The following is a 22,998-nucleotide window of genomic DNA, read 5'->3' as shown; positions in this document are numbered from 1 at the left end:
TCCAAGAATTCAGTTAGTGTTGAATGGACTCCAGTTGGCAGGTTGGTCACTTATTTAATGGTGTTGGAGATACCAATAATAGATGCTGGATTTTCACTCCTCTTTGTGCACAATGACTCATTTGGGCAGGTGCCAGACTGAAACTGCAGTTCAGGGAGAGCCAGCAAATAAGTCTGGCTATCTGGCAGCTGACTTTGGTGGCAACTTCTGTCCCTCTATCTTTCACACACTGGCTGAAAACCTTGAGCAGTGAGGAACATCCTAGAACTTTCTGTATTTTCATTTACTTTGTCCTCATAAAAGCCATAGACACAGACCTTAGCTATGGATATAGCTTTTAATAATGGTCTTTTCTGTCCTCACAACTACCATAAGAATTGTGTATTACTCTCCTTTTAGAGAAGATGACTCTGCAGTTCCAAAAAGTCCAATTGAAAGAAAGTATCTTCATTTCATTGTATTTTATAAGAAATACATATTAAACAGAGCCCATGCGAAACATTACCATGAGTGTTCTTACAATATAACAAGCCTTTCTCCCATCCATTTATCTCTGGTGTGATTTTAGGCTTAAGGGTGGGAGACTGGGCATGACTCATCTCTGAAGGGCCTAGTTTAGCACTCATTGTCTCACTATCCTTTCTATTTTTTTCCTCTTTACCCAAAGTGATTGAATGTGCCACTGAGAGATGAGTGGACAGGACACAACTGACATCTGTTTCTAACATCCAGCAATTTCCCATCTACAAATGCTGGTAAATGAAAATACCATATAGTCCTGTCCTAATAAGTCATATGACACAAAGTCTGAATGTAAACTTTTCTTTTAAGCAGAATTTTCAGGAACTTGAGGAACTGCTGAAGGAAGGGAGAAACAGTGGAGACCTACATTTTAATTAATGTCTCATTTAATTAACTGTGCCACTATTTCTCTGTGGATGTGACAGAGACTCTCAGAGACAAAGGAGCTGTCTGAGGATGGCAGTGGCTCAGGTCCAGGCAGCTCTCAGGATTGTCTTCATTCCTGAGATTTTTTAAAGAAGAAAAATTTTCATAGGAATGTGACTCGGCATTTGAGAAAGGAAAATGTCAGATTTTGTACACTAAATTGGGTATGTTCATTTTCCACAATAACACATAATATTTTGATAGATCAGTACACCCTTTCTCATTATCTCTAGGGCTGTTTTCTGAGATGTTTTGTGGCTCACCACTGGATGGGTGACAAGAATCCCATTAGTACTTTGAAATTTTTTGGCTGTTTTTTTTTTTTTTTTTTTTAATAATTACTAGTGATTGTTCCTTTCCCCAAACAGCTTCAATCTAACTCCAGTCTTCCAGATTTCATTCAGACTCTGTCTTACAGTTGAGTGATTACTTTAGCCATATAATCTCTTTATTATTCCTATGATGTCCTCTGCCATCCTAAGCCTCTGTTCCAAAGAGTCTACATTTTGATATGATGATGCCTTTGCCCTTAACATGCTCATTCTTGTTTATTTTCTTACTCTCCTCTTAACCTACACCCCATGTTTTTAGTCCTAGGACATAAAGCTGGATCAGCCTGCAGGTCACTGTTCCACTTCTGTCTCTTCCTATTCCTTCTCCGAAAGCCTCTGGCAGCTGTTGCCTATCCTCCCAAGTCAGTCGGCTTCCCAACTACGAACAGTCACTGGTCTGACTCTGTGATGGAACAAGCTTTGGAAACATTGCCTTTTCCTCCCTCTCTTCTGCCATTTCTGACAATCAGCTGGTCAGTTAATTATCCTGCCTAAGCTTTATTTCCTGTCAATGCCCAGGACAAATCTTGCCCTGGACTGTCCCCTGTAGAACCTCTAATGGAGCAAGGGATGATACTCAGCCTCAAAGGAACCTCTGAGATCTCAGACTCTGGGGCAAAACACAAGAGCAGCTGTGCCCTGCCTTCAGGTCACCCAGCTGTACCCTTCAGAGGCCAATACTCTTATTACCTTTTCTACCTATCTATATCTATACTCCCTCTGATAAGCTATCACCACCACCAGCTACCCAAGTCCCTAGTGTCTTGATAAAATAAATTTGCTTCTAAATTGTGCCTTTATTTTTGCTTATGTCTGGCTGGCTGTTTTTGCCTGACCACCATATCTCTGATTCCCATCTGATATTCTGAGCTTATTTTCTCAGGCTTGACTAGGCCTCAGATGCCTTCCGTCCATTCTGCCTACCCCTTTCTGAGACTACAATGTGTCTTGCCTTTATTAATCACATAATCCTTCAGATTTGCAAGACTGTCTGGACCTCTGGCTTCCATGACCTAGTACCAATGCATCTTAGACACATGAATGAAAACATACATAAAATTCTGTGTGTGTAAGCCTTTGTATAACATTCATTAATTTCATTAAAGTGAGTTAAGTTCCCTGATGTTAGGTGTATGTGTGTGTGTGTGTGTGTGTGTGTGTGTGTGTGTGTAGATGAGTGAGTGTGTGTGCTTGTGTGCAGATGTGTATATGTATATGTCTATGTGTATGTAGCATGTCTGTATGTTTGTAATTATGTGTTTGTTTATGTATGTCTTTTTGTATGCATATATGTATGTGTGTTTACAAGTTAGTGTATGGGTGTCTAAATTGTTTTCTGTTGCTGTAATAATAATAAAATATCATTACTAAGAAAACCTGTAGAATAGTTTATTATGATTTCTGGTTCCAGAACGATGGGGTTCAAAGTGAGGAGGCATAGCAGCAAGTGGCAGGCATGGTGGTAGGGAAAGGAAGCTTAGAACTCACATTCTCAACTGCAAGCACAAAACAGAGAGAAAACTGGAAGTAAGGTAAGACTTTAATCTCAATGTTCATTCCCAGTGACATACTCCCTGCAGCAAGGCATCTCCCAGACCTCTGGAAGCTGTAACATAATGGAGGAGCAGGTGTTCAAATACTGGACTCTCTGGAAGACATTTTTTATTCAAATGACCATTGTGTATATGTATTAGTATGTTTGAGTTTATGTGTGTGTGTTTATATATGTATGTGCATTTATATGTATATGCATATGTGTATTTGTATATGTATGTTCTTATTATGTGTGTATATCCATATGTATGTTTGTATGTATATATGTATTTGTGTATATATGTTTGTATATGCTTGTTTGCATGTGCATATGCGTGTATTTTTTTGTGTATGTATGCATATGTATGTATGTATATTTGCCTCTGTGTGTGCTTGGCGCAAAATTATGAAAACCAGGACTCTTTGTTTAGGCACAGGGAATGAGTTAAAAGTAGACAGAGCCATCACAAGGGTGGTATACATTTGCAGGAAGAGTGAGATTCAATCTGGTCAGACACATGTGAATGTTTCTCAATACAAGGTGTTGTGGTTTGCATGTAAAATATCTTCTACAGTCTCATAAGAACACTTGCCCCCTAGACGGTGTTGCTATTTGGGAAGGTTGTGAAACTTTTAACATATAGTCTCTTGCTAGAAGAAGTAGGTTACTAGGTGGGAGGCTTGAAGCTTTATAGCTGGTCTCTTCCTATTTACTCTGTGTTTCCTGATGATGAATGTAATGTGACAAACTAGCCTCCTGCTCTTGCCTTCATGTCTTCCCTGTCTGATACCCTGTCTTCTCTACCATGACAGAATGTGTCTGATGTTAAAAATGAGATGCCATACAACCTATGTAAATATGGAGACATTTATTTGGGGAGAAAGGAAGGGGAGTAGAATTAAGTTCTGAGTGGGCCATGAGGGGAGAGAGAGAGAAAGAGAGAGAGAGAGAGAGAGAGAGAGAGAGAGAGAGAGAGAGAGAGAGAGAGAGAGAGAGAGATGGAGACAGACAGGCAGAAAGAGAGAGACACACACACACACAACAACAATAAAACCCAAATCAAACCACCAACAACAACAACAAAAGGAATGCTACTTAGAAAAAGTGCAAGAAAGATAAGAGAGAAAGAGAGGAGTGGCAGACATGTCCTTTTATAATCTGGCACACATCTGGTGGTAGGCAGGATGACATCATATGTTGCTAAGCAGCCTAGAGAGGCAGGCTAATTGGTGAATGATATTAATATTTAACATTCATAAAAAATTTTTATTCATAATAGTGGTTACTCCTTAACCAGCTTTATACCCAAATAACCATACTGAGAGAACACAATTCATTGAATTAGCCTGTAGCCACTGTTATGCAATAATTTCTCCATCCTAAACCTCCATATTAGTATAGTTTATTCCCACCCAGACTTCCCACATTATACTTGCTTTTAAATCATCTCCTAAGCCCAGTTCAATTCTCCTGACATTTCTATGTTTTCACCTCGTGGATCCATCCTTTCCTTCCTTCTCTTTCTCCTCTCTCTCTGGACCCTGATGTCTCACCCTATATGCTGTGTTGCTCAGCATTGCCTAGTTGGTTTTTATGGACAACACAGAGAACAAATGGTGACATGTTGACACACACTTGAGACAGCAGATACTTAGAATATACATCACAATGCAACAAATGGATGGAAACCAGAGAATGGGGTAGAGGTAGTGGCATTTGAATGAAAAAGGGTAAGCTATACACAGTCCACAAGAACATTATGCCAACACCAGTGAAGCTACGCACATGCTATCAATATCCCTCTAGAACCATGAAACACAGTAAATTCTGTCTCCCTTCATTTGCTGTGAGCAGGGTACTTTATCAGGGTAATAGAGCAGCACCTAAGACAGGGGCTGTGTTTCACAGCTGTCTCCCAGGATGCTAAATGTTCTACCCAGAAAATGCCAGCTGTAATATCTAGTCATCAAGAGATAAACATGGAAGTCTGACACCATTTCTAAAGGTTGTGAGACATGGTAAAACATGGGAAGGAAAACTTTCACTAGCATTATTACCATAGTTGTATGAACCATGGCAATATCATTTTGCAGAAGCAGAATAATATATTGGGCTCAACTTCAAGAACCATGGGGTCAACCAGAAACGTATAGTCAGGAAATAGGGTGAGGGTCAGAGAGTAGAAGATTACTAAGATGTAACACTAAGTGGAGGAGAATTGAGGCTGAAGCTATCTAAAAATATTCTTGCTGAAGGCAGAAACCATAGGCTATTTCAGGAATAATAGGAGCATTGACTTAATCAGATATCCAGGATGCTCAAATCATAAGGGTGATTTTGATATAGACTGTGGAGTGTTCTTATTAACCTGATTAAAAAGCATTTTTTTCTAAAACTGAATTTTATGAGGACATAACACAGACAGGTGAAAAGGACAATGTAAAAACTTAATAAGGGATGGAGATGTGGTCTTGTTGATAGAATGGTTACCTGGCATGCAAGAAGCCCTGGGTTCCATCCCCAGCACCTCATAAACTAAATCAAGGTAAATACCTGTGGTCCTAGTGTTATCCCAATAGTCTGGTCATAAGTTGCTTAGCACCCTCTGATGTTCTCAGCTGCCAGTGCTGCCATGTAGGTGGGATAAGAAAGCATCTGAGAGCCCCATACCCCTTCCTTTCACCCAGTGGTTCGGTTTCCCTCTTACTCATCTCTATTGCTCTACAACTGCCTCTCTATTTCTCTATTTGTCTGCTTGCCTGTCTGTATGTTCCTCTCTCTTTCTCTCCACCCTCTTCACTCCTCTAGTTGTTTTTTATTTCAAAGGCTCTATTTCCCAACTCCTGAAAATCTTTTCTCCCTGATTTCTTTGCACTCTGCTCTTAAGAAAGAGTTTCATGTTCAGACTTCCTGACCAATGGATTTGATATAATAAAATCAAATGTAATTTTAAAGTTGTTTTACAATGTTCTACTCTATTGGTGACTCAGAAAATTTTAAGATTTGTGAAATTTGTTCATTGCATTTGCTCATTGGGTTTGATTCCTAAAATCTAAGTTCAACCTTTGTATGTGCGTGTATGTGCCGACAACATTGCCTGCAACATCCAATGTGACTCCATCATCTTAAGATGATCACATGGTACAAAACAACAGTTATAAAGCATCTAAGTCCTAATGAACTCTGTTTATTATCTTATCTCTTTTTCGACTAAGAAAGCAACAAGTTTCATTTTAAATTGCCATAGATTTTTATAGAATTCAAAGTTATATTTTCACAACAAGCTATATTATGATTCAACCCTGGTTCAAAATATTCTCTGTATGATGTTGAACTTACAAGGTTATAATGGTCTATTCAGTTTTTTTCTCTAACCTACTTAACTTTGTCTTCTGCCCATATATATGTTCTAGTATCCTGTCAGGCCCAGATGTTGTCTACATTCAGGACAGCACCAAAGCACCTGTCCATAGGTGCTCCCGTCTAACTTTGTGCAGACTTTCAGTCAGCTGGACCTAGACTTTTTTTTCTAGCTAAAGATGTTTTCACAGATCCCAGGACAGCAGCAAAATAGCCAGCTCTCTGAGGACTTCACCATCCCACCCTACTCCAGTCTTTCTCTTTTTAAAAATAATTTATTCAGATCACATCCTGATTGTTATCCCTCACTTGTATCTTCTCGTTCCTGTTCCTTCCCTTTTTCACCCTATTCCCCTACCCTAGGTCTGTGGCAGAAGGGGACCCTCCCCCCATATGATCACAGCCTGTCAGGTCTCACCCAGATAGCCTGCTTCCCCTTCCTCTGAGTGCCACCAGGCCTCCCCACCAAAGGGAAGTAGACAAACAGGGGACAGCAGCGTTCATGTCAGAGGCAGTCTCTGCTCTACACAACTGTTGAGAATGTGCTATCTATTGGCTAGATCTGAATAGGGGGCTAGGTTTACTGCACGAATTATCCTTGGGTGGTACAGCAGTTTGTAAAGGCCCCCTGGGTCCATATCCACCAGCTTTGCTGGTCTTCTTGTAAGGGTCCTAGACCCTCTGGTTCCTTCTATGTCTCCATTTTTCCATACGACTCTCACCTGGAGTCCCAGTAGTAAGTCCCAACATCTGTCCAGATACTCCTGAGTGAAGATTCTAAGAGGACATCCATGTTGGGCTAGTATCCAATTATAAGTGAGAATATACTATGTGTGTCTTTCTGGGTCTGGGTTAACTCACTCAGCATGATCATTTCTAGGTCCATCCATTTCCATGCAAATTTAAGATTTCCCTATTTTTAATAGCTGAATAGTATTCCATAATGTAAATGTACCACAGTTTCTTTATCCATTCTTCTACTGAGAGACATCTAGGTTGTTTCCAGATTCTGTCTATTATGAATAAGGCTGCTATGAACATAGTTGAGCAAATGTCCTTGTTGTGTGGTGGTGCATCTTTCAGGTATACTACAATGAATGAAATAGCTGGGTCTTCAGGTATCCCTATTCCCAATATTCTGAGAAAGTGCCAGATTGATTTCCAAGGTGGTTGTACAAGTTTGCACTCCCACCAGCAATGAAGGGCAATTTTCTCTTTTTCACATCCTCACCAGCATGTGCTTTCACTTGAGGTTTTGATTTTAGCTATTCTGATGGGTGTAATATGGAATCTCAGATCTCTGATGATTAAGGAGGTTGAGCATTCCTTTGCATTTCTTGGCTATTTGATATTCATCTGTTGAGAATTTTTCATTTAGCTCTGAACTCCATTTCTTAATTGGGTTATTTGGTTTAAATCCATACACAATGGGAACTTGATTTTTGGCAAGCCAAATCTATGGAAAAAGGATAGCATCTCCTTTTTTTTTTTTTTTAAGTTTAAAAAATTTTTACTTCTTTCAAGGTTTTTTTGTCTTTTTTTATTTAAGTAATTTATCCACATTACAACTCAATTGTTATCCCATCACTTGTATCATCCCATTTCTTTCTCCCTCCTGCTTTCACCCTATTCCATTCCCCTAGGTCTATGACAGAGGGGGACCTCCTCTCCCAGTATATGGTCATAAGCTATCAAGTCTCATTTTGGTAGCCTGCTTATTTTTTCTTTGAGTGCCAACAGGCCTCCTCACCAAGGGGAGGTGATCAGATATGGGGCATCAGAGTTCATGTCAGAGTCAGTCCCTGCTCTCTACATAACTATGGAGAATGTCCTGTACATTGGCTAGATCAGAGTAGGGGTTCGGTGTTTACTACTTGTATTGTCCTTGGTTAGAGCAATAGTTTGAGCTGACCCTCCTGGACCCCATTGCAACCATCACAATGTTCTTCTTGTAGGTTTCTAGGACCCTATAGATCCTTCTATTTCCCCATCACCTACATTTCTCTTACCTAGAGTCCCAGTGTGATATCCTCACATCTATCCCAATATCCTGGTAAGTAAAGACTTTCATGGGCCATGCCTTTTGGCATAGTGCACAATTATAAGTGAGTATATACCATGTGAATCTTTCTGGGTCTGGCTTAACTCACTCAGGATTATCATTTCTAGCTCCATCCATTTGACCACAAATTTCAGGATTTCCTTGTTTTTAATAGCTGAGTAGTATTACATAGTGTAAATATACCATAGTTTCTTTATCTATTCTTCAACTGAAGGACATTTAGGCTGTTTCCAGGTTCTGGCTATTATGAATAAGGCTGCTATGAACATGGTTGAGCATGTGTCCTTGTTGTATAGGTATTTTGATAGAGATTGCATTGAATTTGTAAATAGCTTTTGGTAAGATGGCCATTTTTACTATGTTAATTCTGCCCATCCATGGACAAGGGAGATCCTTCCATCTTCTGATGTCATTTTCAATCTCTTTCTTCAGAGATTTGAAGGTTTTTTTCAAATAAGTCCTTCACATCCTTTGTTAGAGTTACTCCTAGATATTTTACATTGCTTGTGGCTATTGTGAAGGACGTAGTTTGCCTAATTTCTTCCTCTGCATGATGGTCCTTTGTATATAGGAAGGCTACTGACTTTTTTGAGTTAATTTTGTGTCTAGCCAATTTGCTGAAGGTGTTTATCAGCTGTAGGAGTTCTCTGGTGGAATTTTGGGGGTCATTATGTATACTATCATATCATTTGCAAATAGGGATAATTTGACTTCCTCCTTTCCCATTTAGAACCTCTTAATCTCCTTTTGTTGTCTTATTGCTCTGGCTAGAACTTCAAGAACTACATTGAAGAGATATGGAGAAAGTGGCAGCCTTGTCTGGTCCCTGATTTTAGAGGAATTTCCTTGAGTATCTCTCCATTTAATTTGATGTTGGCTATTGGCTTGCTATATATAGCTTTTTTTTTTTTTTATGTTTAGGTATGCGCCTTGTATTTCCGATCTCTCCAAAACTTTAATCATGAACGGCTGTTGTATTTTGTTAAATGCTTTTTCTGCATCTAAGGAGATGATCATGTGGGGTTTTTTCTTTCAGTTTGTTTATATGGTAGATTACACTGATGGATTTCTATACATTAAACCATCCCTGCACGCCTGGAATGAAGCCTGCCTGGTCATGGAGAATGATGTCTTTGATATGTTCTTGTATTCATTTTGTGAATATTTTATTGAGTATCTTTGTGTCTATGTTCATAAGAGAAATTGGTCTGAAATTCTCTCTTATTGTTGGTTCTTTGTAGGGTTTAGGTATCAACGTGACTGTGGCCTCATAGAATGAATTTGGTAAAGTTCCATCCATTTCTATCTTTTGGAGTAGCTTGAAGAGTATTGGTATTAGCTCTTCTTTGAAGATCTGGTAGAATTCTTTGCTGAAACCTTCTGACCCTGGGCTGTTTTTGTCTGGAAAACTATCAAAGATTTCTTCTATTTCTATAGGCGAAATAGGACTATTTAAGTTGTTTATCTGATCTTGATTCAATTTTGGCAAGTGGAATTAATCAAAAAAATTCTTAATTTCCCTTAGATTTTCAAATTTTGTGGCATATATGCCTTTAAAGTAGGATCTTATGATTCTTTGGATTTCTTCAGTGGCTCTTGTTATGTCTCCCTTTTCAATTGTGATTTTGTTGATTTGGATAGCGTCTCTCTGCCTTTTAGTTAGTTTGGCTAATGGTTTGTCTATCCTGTTTATTTTCTCAAAGAACCAGCTCCTGGTTTTGTTGATTCTTTCAATTGTTTTCTTTGTTTCTAATTTATTGATTTCAGCCCTGAGTTTTGATTATTTCCAGACATCTACTCCTCTTGATTTTTTCTGCTTCTTTTTTTCTAGGCCTTCCAGATGTGTCATTAGGTTGCTTATGTGTGATGTTTCAATTTAATTTTAAAGGCACGTAGTGTTATGAATTTTCCTTTTAACGCTGCTTTCAATGTATCCTCCACATTTGAATATGTTGTTCCTTCCTTTTCATTGAATTTCAGAAAGTCATTAATTTCTTTCTTTATTTCTCCTCTGACACAGTTGTCATTAAGTAGAGAGTTGTTTAATGTCCATGTGTGTGTAGGCTTTTTGTTATTTCTGTTGTTGAAGTGCAGCCTTAGACCATGGTGGACTGATAGGATACAAGGTATTATTTTAATCTTCTTGTATCTGTTGAGGCTTGCTTTGTGACCTACTATGTGATCAGTTTTGGAGAAGGTTCCATGGGGTGCTGAGAAGTATTTGGGTGAAAAGTTCTGAAAATATCTGTTAAGTCCATTTGATTCATGATGTTGGTTAATAATGTTATTTCTTGGCTTAGTTTCTGTTCACGGACCTATCCTTCAGTGAAAGTGGGGTGTTGAAGTCTCCCGCTATTAATATGTGGGGATTGATGTGTGGTTTAAGCTTTTTAAATAGATCTTTTACAAATGTTGGTGACCTTGTATTTGGAGCGTAGGTGCTTAGAATTATGATGTCCTTTTGGTAGATTTTACCTTTGATGGGTATGAAGTGTCCTTCCTCATCCCTTTTGATTAATTTTGGCTGAAAGTCTATTTTATTAGATATTAAAATGGCTACACCAACTTGCTTCTTGTGACCATTTGCTTGGAATATATTTTTCCAGCCTTTTAACCTGAGGTAATATTGGTCGTTGTGGGTGAGATGTGTTTCCTGAATGCAGAGGAATATTGGACTTGTTTATGCATCCATTCAGTTACTCTATGTCTTTTTATTGGAGAGTTGAGACCATTGATATTGAGAGATATTAATGACAAGTGACTATTAAGTCTCTTAATTTTGGATGTTGGTTATAGTAGAGAGTTTGTGTTTTTGTGTTTATGGTGTAGTTATCTATTTCCTGTGTAGTTTTGGTTGTGGCTTGTCTCTTTGGGGTGGAGTTTTACTTCTAATAACTTCTATAAAGCCACTTTTTTGGAAAGCAAATGTTTGAATTTGTTTTTGTCATGGAATATTTTGTATTCTCCGTCAATAGTTATTGATAGTTTTGGTGGGCATAGTAGTCTGGCCTGGCATCTGTCATCTCTTAGGGTTTGCAGGACCTCTGTCCAGGCCTTTCTGGCTATTATGATCTCTTCTGAGAAGTCAAGTTTAATCCTGATAGGTTTGCCATTGTATGTTACTTGGCCTTTTTCTCTTGCCACTAATATTTTTCTTTGTTCTGTATATTTTGTGTTTTTCTTATTATGTGGAAGGAAGATTTTCTTTTCTGGTCTATTCTATTTGGTGTTCTGTAGACTTCTTCGATATTTATATACATCCTCGTCTTTAAATTGTAGAAAATTTTTTCTGTGATTTTGTTGAAGTTATTTCCTGGGCCTTGGAGTTGAGTGTCTCCTCTTTCCTCAATGCTTATTATTCTCAGGTTTTATCTTTTCATGGTGTTCTTGATTTTTTTGGATATATTGTGTCATGAATTTTTCAGATTTAGCATTTTCTTTGATTATTGCTTCAAGTTCTACAATTGTGTTTTCTAGTCCTGAGATTCGTTCCTCCATTTCTTGGATTCTGTAAGAGAAGCTCACCTCTGTGTTGCTTCCTTTCTTTTCTAAGGTCTCTCATTTCCTTTTTTCTTTTGTCTATATTTTTATCACTGTTTCTATTTTCATCTTCAGATCTTGAACTGTTTTATTGATTCAATTCATCTGAATTTTATTTTTTTTTCCTGAAAAGTTTTTATTTTCCTGAAAAATTTCCAGTGCCTCTCTACAGGCCTCTTTTATGTCTTCCACCTGTTTGGCTATGTCTTCGTGCATTTGATTACAGATTTTATTCATTTCTTCCACTATCATCTTCACCACTAAGGATTTGAGGTCATTTTCTTGTATTTCAATTGTGTTTGAGTTCTCAGGGTTGCTTTCTTTTGGATACCTGGGATCTGGAGATGCAGAGTTGTTTTGGTTTTTGTTGTTTGCTTCCTTACACTGTCCTTTAGTCATCTTGCTATCTCTGATGTTCAATGGTAACTTCTCATGTCCTTCACTGGTTGTTGAGAGTAGATAGTTGGTGAGTGAATATAGGTCACATGCCCTTGCCTGTGTGGATCAGGAAGTTCTTCCCTGGACCCAGCAGGTGACCTGATGTCTGCTTCAGGAGACTTTGCTTTACCCCTTAAGCTCCTGACTGGGTCAACAGAGATAGCCTTCTGCCTGATTCCATCCATCCTACTGAGGGGATTTAGACCATCTGTATTGGTGTCCTCTGTTTAATTTTCTTTCCTGATCCCTCAGGGGCAGCTCAGACTCTCCCAAGCATGTGTGAGACCCCGCCTGGCCGTGGGGACTGGCTAGGACAGGTTTTAATTACCTAATTGTGCAGGCACCATCAGCTTTGATGGGTAGATAGGTTCTCATTCAGACCTGTTCAGACAGCAGCACTGTGGTGCTTCTGTCCCTCTGAGTTGTGGCTGTAGTTCAAACCCTCAGGGCAGTCCAGCTTCTCCAAAGAGTGTGAGAGTTCCTGCCAGAGTGTGGAGACTGTTTGGGCCAGGCTTTATCTGCCCAGTTGTCCACAGTGGGGACCCCTGTGTCCCACAGTCAGGTTCATGCCAGGACCAGATAGCAGACCAGTCTAGATTGCACACCTTTGGTGTTTCAGTCACACTGAGTTCTGGCCACAAATTCAGCGCCCCTTTCCAGACCTATTATGGCAGTCCAGCTTCTCCCATGAGTGTGAGAGTTCCTGGCAGGCCATGGGTTCTATCAGTCCTGGTTTGCAGGCTTTGTCTGCTGAGGCCAGCTGCCTTGATCCAGTTCAGACCTGCCTGGCCCACACATGCTGGTGCCGGACACCGTGTTCAGTGTCACCTGGGCTTCCACGGCCTCTGGGGCTCTCCATGATCTGGCGCGGGGTGGGGCGGTGTTCGAGGACAAATTCACCTGTTTCCCTGCGAGTTCCCCAGGCCTGGAGCTCTGGTGTTTTACCATCCCATAAACTGTACCTGGGCTATAGAGGTCAGCTGCAGTCCACAGGTGGGTTTCATTCTAAAGTCTGGAGTGTGGGTTCAGTGCCTCCCTGGGTGTTGGTTGACCCAGGGGCAGACCTGCCTCTGCTCTTCACTGTGTGGAACCCCACTCACCTAGTGTTCTTCAGTTCTTGAAATCTGTGGCTCCCAGTCCAGTCCCTGGTCTCTGTGCAGTAGATCAGATACAGTGTGTGATAAGTTCTGCCATCTTAGAACTCAAGAATAACATCTTCAATAAATGGTGCTGGTCTAACTGGAGGTATTTGAAAGGCTTTCTCAGCCTAAGCCTGGGAACATGACCCAGACAAGCCTGGGAACGTGACCCAGAAAAGAATTTGTTCCTGGAGACAGATCGATCAACTTTGGTAAACAATTCTCAGAAAAACCCATCTGGAAATTCCCTAAATTCCCCAACATCCTTCCTTGCCAAGAATAGCCCACCCAGACCTATGACCCCCGCAGTAGCCAATAACATTTAGACAAGCACCCCTAGCAACTGCCAAGAGCCAATCTTAAAAAGGGGCACTCAGCCCCTCCTAACCTTGCTGTTTTAGCCTTTAAAACTAGCCTGTGACAATAACTTGATGTTCCTCTGCCTCTCTAGTGCTGAGGTTCCCTGACGCGTCAGCAATAAACCTTGTGCTTTTGCATCAACGCTGTGGTACTCGAGTAGTCTCTTGCGATGACCCCCCCACCCGAGTGGACTCTAGGGTCCAACATATACATGTAGTAAAATGCAAGTAGATCAATATTTATCACCATGCAGAAAACTCAAGTCCAAGTGGATTAAAGACCTCAATATAAAACCAGGGACACTAAATTGGTTAGATGAACAAGTGGCACAGGAGACAACTTCCTGAACAGAGCAACAGCAATCCAGGCCTTAAGGTCAACAATTAATAAATGAGACCTCATGAAACTGAAAAGCTTCTGTAAGGCAAAAGACATTGTAAACAGAACAAAATGAGAGCCTACAGACTGGAAGAAGTTCTTTTCCAACTCTACATCTGACAAAGGGCTAATATCCAAAATATGTAAAGGACTCAAGAAATTAAACACCACCATCCCAGTCTCCTAAGATGACTCTGCCCCAAAATCAGCAGGAAGCAGAAATTTTTGAACACACAATCCTCATTACTGCCTCACCTTTCCAGTTCTTTTAAAATATTTTAAACAAAAAGTGAGGAATGTTCTTTCAATAACCAGCTTTCGGGTTGCATAGCAGCCTTCAGCTCAAAATCCCTGAGCCCTCTCCCTTCTTCCCATTTTTCTCTTTCACTTCTATCTCTCATGTTCTCCCATGATCTCTCTCTTTCGGTCTGTCTGTCTGTCTGTCTGTCTCTCTCTCTCTCTCTCACCCTCCCTCCCTTTCTCTCTCTGCCATCTCATTCCCCTTCTCTTCCATCATAATAAATCTCCTTTCATACCAGATCTGCAGTGTGGCATCTCTCTATATTTATCATATATTACAACAACTAGAACTGAGATATAGAAGTAGAAGCAGAAGAATCAGAAGTTCAAGGTCACCTTGGGCTACATAGTAATGAGTTTGAGGCCAGCTTAGGGTAGATGAAACCTTGCCTCAAAACAACATAAACCAAACAACACAAATCCTAGCTAAAGTTTATTTAAGTAAAGAATTTCTTTGTCACTTTTATGGAATGTAACAGCCTCCTTATGGGAAACACTTTAGGAAGGCCTGTTGACCTGGGGTATTGGTGCCTTGGTAGTATTCACTGAGAAGTCCTGGCATCTCAGAGTGTGAGATGACAGAATTTAAAATCTCCTAAGCTAAATACAAAGTGTATTTCTTAAGCCAGGTGCAGTGATACATGCCTATAATCCCAGCATTTGGGGATGCAGAGGCAGGCAGATCTCTGTGAGTTCAAGGCCAACCTGGTCTACAACCAGGACAACAGTCCAGGAAAACCAAGGCTACATGGAGAAACCCTGTCTCAAAAAACTAAAAATAAACAACAGCAAAACAAGCCAACAAACAAAACCCCCAAAGGCTATTTCTCTGAAAGTGTAGGCAAGTTGGATGAGCAGAGAAGAAGGTATTGCAATGACACCCAAAGAGAGAAATAACAAATTATCCTGGCTTAACCAGAGATCTACTTCATGAAACATGATGAATGATTGGATATAAGGCTCTAGGGAGAGACAGAATCAGGAAGGGGCTTAGCTTCATGGAAGGGCTTAGCATTCAATCTTAAGTCTGAGTGTTGGGTCTGTGTAGCCTATGGAGACAATGTTGGCTTCTGGTACCAATTAAGAGCAGAGGCTGCCAAGTAAATGTAAGTGAGAATATCTGAAAGAATATTTTGTTTCTTTGATTGTTTTAACTAGACAGGGTCTGGAGTATACCAGACTGGCCTCAAAGTCCCCATGTAACTGAGGATGACCTTGAACCTCTGATTCTCCTTTACCTCCCGAATTTTGAGATTACTGACTTCTGCCACACCACTGTGTGTATGATTCTGAGGATGGAATTCAGGGATTTGTGTATGCTACGCAAGTACTCCACCAATTGAATCTCACCCTGCCCCTCAAAACCACTCTTTATCATTAAAGTAATTGTTACTTTAATAAGTTTACACACTGCTTAAATTACCCTTAGTCATTCCTCACCCTTATTTTCTTTTTCTCTGTTTCTCTTTTTCCCCTGATTTTCTTTTTAATATTTTCCTTCTATTTTTTAAAGACAGTTAACAATTGCCAGTTGTCATTTGAGTTCAGATTAGAACTCCGCTACGTTGAGCTTAGCCTCTTCAATTAGTGAAGCAATTAAGCTTTTAAATAAAATATTAGGTAATGGTTGTACCAGGAACAACCTAAAAAGATGCAAGCTTTTCTTACTGATCTCAATTTCATTCCCTAGTGTCTCCCGCCAAACGAAGGTCACAAGCAACATGGCCCAGTGCTCGGGGTCCTGAACAGCCCCTAAGTTTCCTCCTCTGGTGGAATTCCCTGGGTCTAGAGTCTGACTGAGCTGTCTATGGTTTCAGATTATTCCCCTAAGTAAATTGGCTCACACTACAAACCAGTCTCCTCACTGAACGCTGAACAAGAGCTTCATGTACCTTTCTGGCAGGAGGTGCCACATAGCCTTTCAAAGTGATAAAAAGCTTGCTTCCCACAGCCATCTGTGTTGTCAGGCCCAGCTGGAGCAGGGCAGACCCTGGGGGTGGGAACTGGTGGAGGCAAATTTCATCCATGTGGGAGCCAAACTCAGTGTAAAGAGATTCCCATCAAATGTTTTCTTTCTTTTGTCCGTGATGATGCATTTCTTTCTGAAAGCAGCCAGAGGTTTAACGGGTGATTTTACATGCAGAGAGAGTTCCTGAACCTTACTGGCTCAACACTAGGGAGGTTTAAGCATGATGGAAAAGAAATATAAGCAGGAATATTTTGGGAAGATACAGTAGGAAAGACTTTCATGGCTTCCCAGTACAAATGCCTGCTTAATTAGAAAATCAGTCTTGCTCTCCAGGTGACAGATAGGAATCCTCTGTTAGAGGTGACAAGGAGAGCCCAGTCATGAAGAGATAATTTTTCCCATTACTAAGAGGCGGCCTAATGTACATCTCTAACTAGTTTGATGTGAAGAATTTGTGAAAAACCCACTACATTCCTCCTCTTGTTAATTGAATCTTGGTGAAGCAGGGGATGAAGAACAAGGCAGCTTTCATTTTGTAAAAGTCCTTACATTAAAAAAAACTCTCTAAAGATACCCAAGTTCTGAGAAATGATTTAATAACTGTTAGCAGTTGTTTTGGTAAAGAGGAGAATGGGTACTGACTGTCCATGCCCATAGAACGCTATCTTGAGAGGCTTTGCTTTGGTAGAGAAAATGATTCAGGATACTCTCAGTGACAGAGTGAAATTTTAAGATGCTGAGCCGGGCGTGGTGGCACACGCCTTTAATCCCAGCACTCGGGAGGCAGAGGCAGGCGAATCGCTGTGAGTTCGAGGCCAGCCTGGTCTACAAAGTGAGTCCAGGATGGCCAAGGCTACACAGAGAAACCCCATCTCAAAAAAGCAAAAAAAAAAAAAAAAAAAAAAAAAAAAAAGTCTAAGATGCTGTCCTCTGGATGCACAAGGAAACAAAGTCCCAAAGGGAGTTGGTGTACTTATTCTCCCTCTCTCTCTCTGTCTCTGTCTCTCTCTGTTTCTGTCTCTGTCTCTCTCTGTTTCTGTCTCTCTATCTCTCTGTGTCTCTGTCTCTGTCTCTGTCTCTCTCTGTCTCTCTCTCTCTCTCTCTCTCTCTCTCTCTCTCTCTCTCTCTCTCTCTCTCTGTGTGTGTGTGTGTGTGTGTGTGTTTCTCATATAGGCTCTGGGCATTTGCTTTGCCAATTAAGTCTGGGATTCTAGAGTTTAACCTGACGATAGCTACTTATACAGTGACTCCAAGAGACTGGAAGCAAAGCTATCTCTCCCCCATATCTCTGTATTTCCAAAACAGCTCTTGGATTTTTAAAATAAGGCTGTGCTAGCAGCTGACATGGCTCTTCTCTTCTTACATATGACACTGTGGGTTTCCAGGGCAGATACGGATCTCTTTGAATGCTCCATTTGTTTTGTATGCTCCATCGTACGCATACCGTTCAGAGCATACTCCTACACAGAGTAGCACTTCCTGCTTCTGGGCTGATTTGTCTCCAGTCTCCAGTGTAAATCACCTGTTTTAGCTGCAGATGTACCCCTCATCTCCTGGTTTAATTTCTCATCTAATGGACTTCTGTACTCCGGTATTTGTAGCTCTTCCTCTCAGGCTTCTTTGAGGGAGAAAAAGCCCCTAATTAAATGCCCAATGCAACTATACTATGAGCGAATTTAGAACTCTCTATGGCTTTAAAAAGAACAAACAAAAACAAAAGCAGGAAACAAGCAGACATAAGGGTTCTAAAACTCTTCCCTTGTTGCTTAGAAACTCTTTCCTTGGCTTTTTTTCCCTGTCCCTTCAAGTATCTCCATTATTTACTGTGATTCCAACCTCTCCACCCCCCTCCACACTGGCTAATATCTTTGAGCTAAAAAAATGTTCTCTGGTTTCATTGAAATCCTGTTAGTCAGTCAGCACATGGATATTCACATGTGGATTCCATCTGTGCTGTTTAATCATTTCGAAAGAGCCCACAGCTGAGATGGAGCATGGTCATGATGGGAATCCTGTGTTCCTTGGGTGGTGCTCACCCCAGTGTTACTTTAGGAGGCTGGCTGAATACAAACAAGAGAAGTAACTGGTTACTGTTGTTTACCAGGGAAGGGTTAAACTATGCAGAAAGTCTTAAGGTCTCCTGTTCTCATTTGTGGCATTCACTTTAGATTAAGGCATTTATTATTTGAGGATACATGTTATAAAGCAAATCCTTGAAGCCAGATCCAGATATCAGCCTCCATTCCCTCCATTGAAGGGGGCTGGGAGGAGGAGGAAAGCTCTGGCTCTGAAAGCACACATCTTGTCTGGGGAATTTTTCTCTGAGGCACCCACAGTCCACCTGTGATCATCTGGATGATCTCTAAATGGCAGTGAAATTGTTAAAAAAGGAAAAAAAAAAAAAACAAAAAAAAACAGGATGGCAAAGAGTGACCAACCATAGAGATTTTGAGAACTGTGTGTGTTTATAATTTAAAAGAGAACTATGCAACTCTGTGTAAATATTCTGTACCGTGAACTTTTGTCATTGCTTGTGTGTAAGAAGGCAAGAGTTTTGGGAGTGTATATTTCCTAAACCAATATGAAAACCAGATTACCATATAAGCCCTTAGTAATCACTTGATGCTCTTTCTACTGAAAGAAAATCCTGTGAAGGAAATATTTGCTAACATCATTAAAGCTAGCAGAAGATTTTTTTTATTAAATTAGAATCCTTTCCATCTGTCTCACATACTGTGGGCATGTACTACACACACACATATACACACACACCACATAATACAAGCATGTACTACGTACATACACAGACAATAGACAAATACTTCTAAGTAGTATTTCATGAACTTTCCCATGTCTTTCAGTATATAACTTGAAAAATTATGCCATATACATAGAGATGGCATGTACTTTTTATTTATTTCTTCAGTACTCTGTCTTTAGTACCAATGAATGTAATAGCACAAATGGCCCTGCCCCATCTTACAAACAAGCAAAATGATGCAAAGAGATATTAGTGATACATTCAGTGCCTCACAGCAACACTGGTGGATATGATTTACCATTATTTGGTTCCAAAGCTCCCTTTTTATTTCTATGATACTGCACCATGTTTTCTTAGTTACCTTTAGAGGATATTCTGTATTTATCTCTTTTGGTAAAATAAGTATAAGTTTATAGTCACTTATAGGGTCAAATAGATTAATAAATAGCCACAATTGACAAATTTCACAGTGGATAGATGGCAGTTTGGGCTAGGATACATTATGTTTCCTTGAAGGTAATTCTGTATTTCCAGTGGCTGTTCCTCCTTCCCCTACTTGGGTAGGCTTATCATGGCGTGGGACAGGAGGACTCATTTGGCTTGATATGAATCTTTATAATTCTTTTGCTTTCTTTTAAAATATTTGTGTGTGTGTGTGTGTGTGTGTGTGTGTGTGTGTGTGTGTGTGTGTACACTTCACTGTAGGAGCTCATAGATCCCTTAAGAGGGTATCAGATCCTTGGGAACCAGTTGCAGGCAGTTGTGAGCTGCGTGGTGTAAGTACTGGGAACTGTATCTGTGTCATCTAGAAGAGGAAAACATGCCTTAATAACTGAGTCATCTCTCTAAGTCCCAGTTCCTAATATTTTACAGGGACAGGGCTGAAAGAAAAGGTAAAGTAGTATATGCCTATTCATCTTTTCTTTAAAAAATATTGCCACAGAGGGCCCTGGAATGTAGGCTGAGGAGAAATTTGCTTGGAATCCCTACCCATCCCCATAATTCATGCCATGGCCAGCATAGACTCAACTTATCTGGGATCAGATATATGGTACAATTGATGGGATAGTTCTGTTTTAGGCTTGGACTAAACTTATTTTCCCTTCCTAGTAGTCCTATATCTACTTGGTTAAGCAATTTTTCATTTCATGTTCTTGTTTATTTTGAAGAAATGTGGCCCATATGTTCCCATTTATTTACACTTAGCTCATGAGAACATTGTTTGGCAGTATGTATTTGTCCCCTAGAAGATTGTTGAGGTGCTTTTGATATAATTTAGTTCTGTATCTGGGAAGTAATGTCATGTTTAGAGAGAGAAATAGATCCCAAAAGGCTTCAGGTCAGTTCAAAGCTCAATTTCTGATGATATCAAATGGCTGAGTTTAGAAGAATGCTTGTGTGTACGTCACTGATGCCAAAACTTGTGGAGAGAGATTGCTGGAGAGAGGCTCCTGGCTTCCCAGAACAGCAGGATTTAATCTTTGCTACACAGCCATAACAAGCTTCTTGGTAGGCAATTCTATTCACCAAAGTCTGTAGTAACTTGGCAAAAAAATCACTGTGAGCTCTAAAACATGACAGAACTCTCAAGATTTGACTATATAAAAATTAATAGCAAAAGAGTAATTGATAGTATTGAAAACACTTTAATAGCTATATGTAAGTAATATGTGAAATATTATTGACATGAAAGTATATTTTAAATAATTTACAAATTTTAATAGCAAAAGAAATATAGGAAACATGAAGCACACACACACACACACACACACACACACACACACACACACATATACGTAAGTATGTAAAACTTCAAGCCTTGAGACTTGAGAACAGTCTAGTATAAAATGAGATAAAAATTTTTAGGTTAGCAACTTAGAAAAAACATCTAAGATACAAAATTAAAGAAAAGGTTTTTGTATAACCACTTTGGTAAAGCACAACTTGAAATTTTTAAATGCATGTAATAATGCTAATCAACATTATGCGAAAAGGCCTGTGTCTTTTGGCATAATAATTTCAGAGCTTTGTGTGCAAAGATATTTATTGCATTACTCTTTTAAACAGTGAATATAAAAAGGAAGTCAGGGTATAATCTATGGAATGTTGTTCAGTAAGGTTATTTTACTGAGTTTGATGTCATAGGACATGTTAGTGACATAAATGGGGAAAAAGAAGAAACAAAATTCTATTATGATTCCAATTTATAAACAAAACAAAACACAAAAATTCACAAATTAAAAAAGTTAGGAGAAATACGTTGTTATTGCTTTCTATTGAAAATATATATAATTTCACAAATGCCCTAATTCTATCACGTTCATAGCAACTTAACGTAGAGTAGAGGTTATGAAGGATTTGGAGACAAAGGGACTCAGGGAAATTAACTTAATATGTACAGTTTAACTTGGGGAAAATAAAAAAAAAAATCTTCGGGAAATGAGTAATTATTGTGTTTGCCCAACAACATGAATATAATAAGCAACTGAAGTATATTAAAATGTATAAAGAGGAAAATTTTGTGTACATCACCATAACAGTAATTTTAAAAGCAGAGGAAAAGGGATTTGTCTTCTGCACAGAACCTCTCCTTGGCCAGCAAAGGGTGGGCCTGCCGACTCCATGGTGCATGAAAAGTAGGAGCCACTTGCAACCACTGCAGCTGACTCAGACCTAGGGAGGTCACGTTCCGTTCAATGGTTCCTCCTGCCAGAGATGGCCTGTTTCTGACAGTCTGTACTCGGTGCCACACATACTCAGAGGTCAGAAAGAGAGCCCAAACTTGTGGATGTAAGAGCAAGTAAGTATTTCAAAGCAGGAACGGTGAAGGCAGTGAAGTAATGTGGAAAGAAAAGTATCCAAGGGTGCACCAGAGTGAATCTCTTCAGGGATATTCAAGAATGTCTTCAGTACAATTGCTAAACAGAAGAACAACAAATGATGTTTACCAGGAGATGATGTGCACACAACACAAGTCAGCCGCAGAGTAAGCGGTACAATTCTGCTTTTTCCCCTGAACTGGAAAAGTAGCAGCAAGTGATAGATGAGATGCCCCATTTCACATGAGAAGGCATCAGAAATAACACCAGATAGACAGTTCAATGCTGCCTCTTGTTATTATTTCCTGAAAAAGATATGAGACAATTTTTCAGTATATCTCCTAACATTTTTTCATCTTAAGATTTAAAGAAGCTGGTAACCTGAAACATGTCCTCTTTTTTCTGTTTAAACCATATCCAATTACTTATTATACTGTTATTAATAGTTAATATGTAAAGCATTTCTAACAAATATTATAAATTTTTAATTAATTTATTTTTTAAAATATATTTTATTAATTTATTCATATTACATTCAATTGTTATCTCATCCCTTGTATCCTCCCATTCCTCCCTCCCTCCCATTCCCCCCTTAGTCCTCTCCCCTATGACTGTGACTGAGGGGGGCCTCTTCCCCCTGTATATGCTCATAGGGTATCAAGTCTCTTCTTGGTAGCCTGCTATCCTTCCTCTAAGTGCCACCAGGCCTCCACATCCAGGGGATGTGGTCAAATATGGGGTACCAGTGTTCATGTATATTTGTTAAATAAATAATATATATGATATATATAATATGTAAATAAAATTTAAATTTCCTCTAAGAAGTAAATAAACCAGCTGCTAATATTGAAAAGAAATATATGTAATTTCAATTTTCTTCTTTATAAGTTTCTGTATTTAAAAATATAAGAAAAGTATTATTATAATCGTAAAACAATAAACAATTTGTATAGTGATAACAATCTGAGTGTGGAGTAGACAAAACTAATACAGTCGATATAAACTGAACTACGGCCTTTGTAGATTAGAAATAACTAAACTTTCTTCTCTAGCCAACA

This window comes from Acomys russatus, chromosome 15 (genome assembly GCF_903995435.1).
Source record: "Acomys russatus chromosome 15, mAcoRus1.1, whole genome shotgun sequence".
In the NCBI taxonomy this organism is placed as follows: Eukaryota; Metazoa; Chordata; class Mammalia; order Rodentia; family Muridae; genus Acomys; species Acomys russatus.
The sequence above is the reverse complement of the archived record's forward strand: the minus strand, read 5'-3'. Positions refer to the sequence as shown.